The sequence below is a fragment of the Boleophthalmus pectinirostris genome, unplaced genomic scaffold, assembly GCF_026225935.1.
Source record: "Boleophthalmus pectinirostris isolate CB_2022bp ecotype Guang Dong unplaced genomic scaffold, ASM2622593v1 HiC_scaffold_9, whole genome shotgun sequence".
Lineage (NCBI taxonomy): Eukaryota > Metazoa > Chordata > Actinopteri > Gobiiformes > Gobiidae > Boleophthalmus > Boleophthalmus pectinirostris.
Window position 1 is genome coordinate 36,809,643 of NW_026571541.1, and position 7,372 is coordinate 36,817,014.

At 41.1% G+C, this 7,372-nt stretch overlaps 1 protein-coding gene across 1 annotated transcript in view; it reads right to left on the bottom strand.

The window, feature by feature from the left end:
- Positions 1 to 2,035: 2,035 nt before the first annotated feature.
- The window catches only part of brip1 (BRCA1 interacting helicase 1), a 221,638-nt gene continuing 216,301 nt past the window's right edge, over positions 2,036 to 7,372 (bottom strand). Inside the window, exon 26 of the mRNA XM_055166946.1 lies at positions 2,036 to 2,237. The gene's annotated coding sequence lies outside the window, so the exon portion shown is untranslated. The remainder of the gene's footprint in view (positions 2,238 to 7,372) is intronic.

Here is a 7,372-nt window from a genome sequence, read left to right on the forward strand (position 1 = left end):
AACTATTCCCCCAAGTTATGACATAAACCAATATATCATTCTTTTCTCCAAACAGTATAGTCATTCCACAGAAAAAAATATAAAAATCCAACCAAAATCAATGGATCTGTGATGATTTCTTTACCATCAACAGGCCCAGAACCTCAGTAGAACATTAGGCTCCTCTCCACAGTCCATAAGTCACACTGGACAGTTACAGTTATTCCATCTTTGAACTGTTGATGAAGGTACATGTTTTTTTTTTTTTTTTTTAAGTATTTAAAATGATAAAAATGTTCTTGGAAGGACTGACATATTTTATAGAAATAGTTTCCTTTCATTTTGAAGTAATATTAAAGTATTCGGAAGAAAAAAGCAACAAATGATGTAAAATCCTGCACCTTCTACTTGTTTGTACAATTTTCCCTCCGTTACTTTTCCCTCCGTTACCATGAACTTTCTTAATAAAAAATCTCATGAGTCAAAAAGTAAGAGGTTTTTCAACCTAATCTTGTACCATATGGTAGAAAACTATATGAAGCAAATATTCAAACCAGTTTGTTAAGGATATGTAAGTGAGAACCAAGAGTTATCACTGTTTGGATTTATTGCCCAAAAAGTGCTGCATATTTCATTCCCTCCGTTACCGACATGAGTTTTTAAATTTTTGTCAACAACTTGAAAGAATCTCACAGGTTTAACTTGACCCTGTTGGAGTGTAACTCTTTCCTACATTCTGATACTTTACTTATTTCAATAGTTCCTCTAGTTTCTGAATAAGAGACATTTGAATGTCAAAAATCTGCCCCTGTTTCCCTCCGTTAACACTTGACTGGACCCAGTTGCCTCCAGTTGGTGAAGTGACTCACTGAAACTTCAGCGGAAAAAATCCCATGGGCCGAGACAAGATTTTTCTTATAGAGGCAATGTGATCACAAACTGTTCGTGTTCGACTGACAGGGACCTACAACTTTTAAAATGATGGATTTGTGTGGCGATTTTTACCTATTTTTAGATCATAAACTTTTTCTCAGTTCAAAATCCTTCAGTCGTCTTAAAAAACTCTTTATAATCCTTCACTCTGCTCCTCTCGCTCTGATTGGTCAAAGTGATCACGTGATACACGATCACGTGATACACGACCCCGCGCTCCGTCCATGCGTTCCTGTCCTGTTCGTGCCCGCGGTCTACTGCACATGCTCGGTCGTCCCACAGACACAGGAAGAACCTCCCCAGGTTAAAGGTGAATCTGGTCATGAACCATTGAGCTCGGCCCATTGACTTGAGTGGGCGGCCATTTTGAAACCCCGGGGCTTGGTCCAGAGCATTGGAGGCCGGTCTCAAGACCAAGACCGGTCTCAAGTACTACGACACTACGTCTTAGTCCACTACAGCACAGGTGTCAAACATACGGCCCGGGGGCCAAATCCGGCCCTCCAAGACCTTTAATCTGGCCCTCGGCTGATTTTCTACTAAAATATTTTAATGATATTTTCTATTAAAATCTTGTTAATTTTCTGTGGTGTTTATCACAGCAGCGTCTCCAGCGTCTCTGTACGTGGCCCCTCCCACCAGAGCAGCACAAATGAAGACTTGTCTCTTTCCAAACGCTCTTAAAGGACGATCGTTTTGACTGTTGACCGTGACACCCTCATCAGAAAAATGTCCAACATGAGAAAAGTGGAGCCGAGTGCAGGATTTTACAACAAAAATTGACTTATTCTTATTTGCAAAAAAGTTCATGTTAAAACATTGTGTTGAAATTGCATTTTTCTTAAAGTTTCAGGTTGTTCATAAAATTATAATATTTTGTTAAAGAAAGAGTTCATCAATTTAAAAAGATTTCTGTAATAGATTTGTGTTTCTCTGCACAAATATTTGAACTTATTGTTATTTTTGGGGTTTATATGACATGAGTTTTCTGATCCGGACACTTTGGGATCAAAGTCGGTTGGATACGACCCCCGGAACAAAATGAGTTTGACTCTCCTGGTCTGCAGCTTTACTGATGCTGTTTCATTGTCATTTAATCCAATGAAAAGAACGACAACAGTGATAAAGACGTGTTATATTTTAGTATAGTTTAGTGGTACTTTTTTTTTTTACATTTACACAAAAAATAAAACACACAACTGAGTAAAAATGTTAAATAAAGTCGTACAAGTGTCCATGTTGTACCTCGGTGTTTCTTCTTCTGCAGATCAGCCTTCGATGAGGATTTGAGAACAGCACCACACAGAGGCCGGAGACAAAAACACCTGAAACACACCAACACAAAACTGTAACGTCGTTTATTAAAACTTCCACCGAGACGACCGCCCCGTTTGTTTATGTTTATGTTTTATGTTTATTTCAACTTCTAGTCATTGTCACAGAAGAACAACGACATTGCGTTTGGAGCATCGTAAAGTGCAAACACATAAACAGTGTTGGGAAGGTGACTTTTAAAATGTAATCCCCTACAGATTACAGATTACATCCACCAAAATGTAGTTTGTAACAGAATCCATTAAATTACTTAAGGTGAGTAATGTAATCTGATTACTTTGCTGTAGAGAAGCAAAGACGAGGATATTGTATCATAAGATGTTTTGTTTGCTAAAAGAAATTTTAAAAAAAGCCCAGACTTTACTTAACGTATTAAAAATATTATTGATAGTTTAGTCCTGTTAAATCCTGGTTTAGACCTGTTTGAGACCTGGTTTTAGTCCTGGTTTAGTCCTGGTTTAGTCCTGGTTTAGTCCTGGTTTAGTCCTGGTTTAGACCTGGTTTAATCCTGGTTTAGTTGGTTTACCTGGTTTAGACCTGGTTTAGTCCTGGTTTAGTCTGGTTTTAGTCCTGTTTAGTCCTGGTTTAGTCCTGGTTTAAGTCCTGGTTTTAGTCCTGGTTTAGACCTGGTTTAGTCCCTGGTTTAGTCCTGGTTTCCTGGTTTAGACCTGGTTTAGTCCTGGTTTAGTCCTGGTTTTTTAGACCTGGTTTTAGTCCTGGTTTAGACCTGGTTTTAGTCCTGGTTTAGTCCTGGTTTAGACCTGGTTTAGTCCTGGTTTAGACCTGGTTTAGTCCTGGTTTAGTCCTGGTTTAGTCCTGGTTTAGACCTGGTTTAGTCCTGGTTTAGTCCTGGTTTAGTCCTGGTTTAGTCCTGGTTTAGTCTCTGGTTTAGACCTGGTTTAGTCCTGGTTTAGTTTAGACCTGGTTTAGACCTGGTTTAGTCCTGGTTTAGTGGTTTAGACCTGGTTTAGTCCTGTGGTTTAGTCCTGGTTTAGTCCTGTTTAGGGTTTAGACCTGGTTTAGTCCTGGTTTAGTCCTGGTTTAGACCTGGTTTAGACCTGGTTTAGTCCTGGTTTAGTCTGGTTTAGTCCTGGTTTAGACCTGGTTTAGTCCTGGTTTATCTGGTCCTGGTCTCCTGGTCTTTTCTGGTTTCAGTCCTGGTCGTCCTTCTAGTCCTTGGTCCTGGAAGTCCTGGTTCAGTCCCAGTCCTTTTTTTCATTGGTTTTGTTCCAAAAGTCCTGGTTTTTTTTTCGTTTTATTTTTGGTTTTATAACAAAAAAAAATTGATTGGTTTGACTACTGAGGAATAAATTAGTTCAGCTTTAAAATCGGAATAAACCACCAACTCACTTTGGAATTACACTTAATTCCTAATAAACATTTTCATGAAGAATAAGTGTTTACATGGTCTTTTTAAAACAGAATTCACTTTTATTCAGAATTAAATTATTTTCATTCGGACTTTAAAGTGTCTGAAAGTTGTGAAACGTCTTTATAAACTCATCATGTGGAATAATTAAGACGCTCTGAACGTTTAAGGTGAGTGAGGAATAACTCTGTAAATGTTTCAGATGAACTCTTTGAGGACAGTAAAAATCAGGTACAGCTCCTTCAAAACGAAACGTGGTGATTTGTTTTTTGCGCGGCGGTGAGTAAACGGCGTCTGGAGACTCGGGGGTTTGGCTTTTCCTCTCGAGCTTTATGTGCCGCAGTAAAAAGGCAGAGCTTCGGGGACCGGCTCCAAAAACACACTTTAAACTGAAGGAGGATTAATACGAGCGAGTCCATTAGAGGAGGGCTCAGACATGTCTCCCCGTCCTGCGCGTGAGCTGCGCGACTCACGACAGCCCAGGTTAAACTAAAGGGTAAAATAATAAACTGTAAAAGGGTAAAATACGAAAATGATGTTGTTTTCCAGAGTCGACCCAAAAAAACTCCAGGACGAAAGGGACGACGAACTCACTTTTTCTACTGATTCTCTGTGGAAATGCGTTTAAAATAGAAGTGTATCTCTGAGTGTGTTTACATGCACATCAATAACCCGGTTATTATCCATATCCCGGTTCTGTCAGTGTTCGTGTTACTGTGTTTACATGAGCACTGAGAAACCGGGACACTCATATCCGCATGATCAAATGTTGGTCTTTGACATAATCTTACAAATGCGCAGGCGCAAAAATTAACTTAAATAAATTTCATAAACCAGGAAAAATACAAACCGTGAGCTCCTTTAGCATAAGAAGCTAAGGAGCTACGAGATCTCCCACAATCCACTGTGCAGATTCTTCATTCAAATCTTCTGCATAAATAAACTCAACTTTACAACATATAAACCATAAACACTATAGACACATCAGCCCGTTTGATCAGATCATTCAGCTCTGATCACATTTGTTTATGTTTTACAGAAACGAAAACTTAAGACCGTTTGGCTAATTAGCATAAACTGTTAGCGGCGATGATAAAAACAACTCGCTCCTTGTGCCGCTGATGTGATCAGTTTCTTTTGGACTAAATGACACGACTCTGTGGATTATGTGTGTTATTTCTGTGACAGAAGAGGTGCTGATGATGGTGAGTCTGTTCTGTGTGTGTGTTGTACAGGAGATAGTTCATGTTTTAGTTTTTCAGCGTCACACATGTGTGGTCGTACGAGTGCAGTCGTACGAGTGCAGGTCGTACGCAGTGCAGCTCTTTATTTACAGTCATTTTCATCGTTTGGTCACTTTATTTATGTTGGTCAATTTATTTATGTCACTACTGTGTGTGGTGAAAGGCTGGAAAGTGTCTTTTGGACGCATGTGACTCAACTTTATGTTTGCAGTAACCGGGATACTGCGTTTACATGACACAAGTAACCCGGTTACTATCGGAATAAACCAGCTACAGTAACTCGGTTTCTAATAACCGGGATACTGCCATAACCGGGTTACTGAAACCGGGTTACTGCGTTTACATGCACCATCAAGAAACCGGGATACTCAAAAAACCCGATCATAACCGGGTTATTGATGTGCATGTAAACACACTCTCTGTCCATGGATTTGTTTTGGCATTTTACTGCAGATTTGTGACTTCTATCCATTTTCTTCCTCTTATCCGGGGTCGGGTCGTGGGGGCATCAGTCTAAGCAGGGACTCCCAGACTTCCTTCACCCCGGACACTTCCTCCAGCTCCTCCAGGGGGACCCCGAGGTGTTCCCAGGACCAGAGACACAGGCTGCGTTCAGACTGCAGCCTGAAGTGACTCAAATCTGTTTTTTTGGCCCCTATGTTCCTGTATCTGATCTTTTGACGTGTGACTTCAGTCTGAACGGCCAAACCGCATTCATCCACCTACACGTTATCAACAAGACACAAACGTCACTATTGTGTTTAAATGAAGAATGGAAAAAACTGATAACGGCCGTTTCCCGTTTACGTGACTTCTGCGACTGTGATGCCGAACTTTTGCGCTGCATACGGACTGAAAAAGGACTGATCCAGGTCCAGACTGGGACCAGACCGAGATTGAGATCAGAACTGAAACCGGGACCAGACTGGGACCAGAGCTTTGACTCTGAGCCTCCGCGGGGTCCAAGCCTTAACTTCGAGCTCCGGCCCTGCCCTGGGCTCTGAGCCTCCGGTCTGGTCCTGGTCTGGTCTCAGTCTGGGTCTGGTCCCGATCTCAGTTCCGATCTCAGTTCTGATCTCAGTCTCGGTCTGGTCTGGGTCTGGTCCAGGTCTGGTCTCAGTCTCGGTCTCGGTCTCAGTTCTGATCTCAGTCTCGGTCTGGTCTGGGTCTTGTCCCGGTCTGGTCCCGGTCTGGTCTCAGTCTCGGTCTGGTCCCGGTCTCAGTTCTGATCTCTGTCTCGGTCTGGTCTGGGTCTGGTCCCGGTCTGGTCCCGGTCTGGTCTCAGTCTCGGTCTGGTCCCGGTCTGGACCTGGATCAGTCCTGGTTCAGTCCGTATGCGGTGCAAAAGTTCAGCATCTCAGTCACTGACGTCACGTAAACGGGAAACGGCCGTTATCATTTTTTTTCCATTTTTCATTTAAACACAAAATCGAAAACTGAAAAAACAAATCATTATCTGTTTTTCATTTTGGTTTTGGAGACAAATAATGAAGAAAACTGTTGTTTTTTTTCATTTTCTTATTTTTGCTTTTATATTGAAAAACGAATGAATGAATGACACACGGATTTTAGAGATTAAAAATGAGATTAACGTGATTAAAAAACATAACGAGCTAAATATGACTGTATTTAATTCATCACAGTTAACGTGATCATTTGACAGCCCTGGTTTGGGTGGAACCAAAAGTGAAGCGAACCAAAACAAACATGGCAACAGCACTGCAGACTGTAAAAGAATGAAAGTAATTTATTGTAATAAAACACTTGACTTCAGTAACACAATCATCTTCCCTCGACACAACGTTGGCACCATTTTCTAAACTGTGGCATATTTCTGTCTGACCGGTGCCTTTGGGTCTTCATAGTCTCACCGCACTTCCTTTATAAACCTCCTCTTTTGGAAGCTCAGTCCAGGGGCTCGAACGCTCAAAGATGATTCTATTTTCACTTTTGAACTCACACTCTGTGCTCTTTTCACGTCCCTCTGGGCCGTATTATTGATGATAAATAAGACGTCCAGTTGGTCTCCAGCCTTTTTACTTCCTCCCTTTCTTGGACGAGCTGAAAACTTCTACAACACAGAATATTTCAGTGCCAATAACAGAGGAATATTTGTGAAAAACGTGCTTTTGTGGAGGGGAGATGTTTGTGCTTTTCTCTCATTTAACTGGATTTAACTCAAGTTTTATTTTTTGTTTTGTTTTGTTTTGTTTCTGCTGTTGTGACTCTCGAACAATCAGATTATCAGTTTTAAATATTCGCCGTGACATTCTACAATTTTCCAAACACTGTACAACTTAATTGGAAGATTCTAGACAAAATAAGAAAACAGATGGAACTACATAAACCACAGGTGTCAAACATAAGGCCCGGGGGCCAGATCCGGCCCTCCAAGACCTTTAATCTGGCCCTCGGCTGATTTTCAACTTAAATATTTTAATTAAAATATTGGTAATTTTCTGTGGTGTTTATCACAGCAGCGTCTCCAGCGTCTCTGTACGTGGCCCCTCCC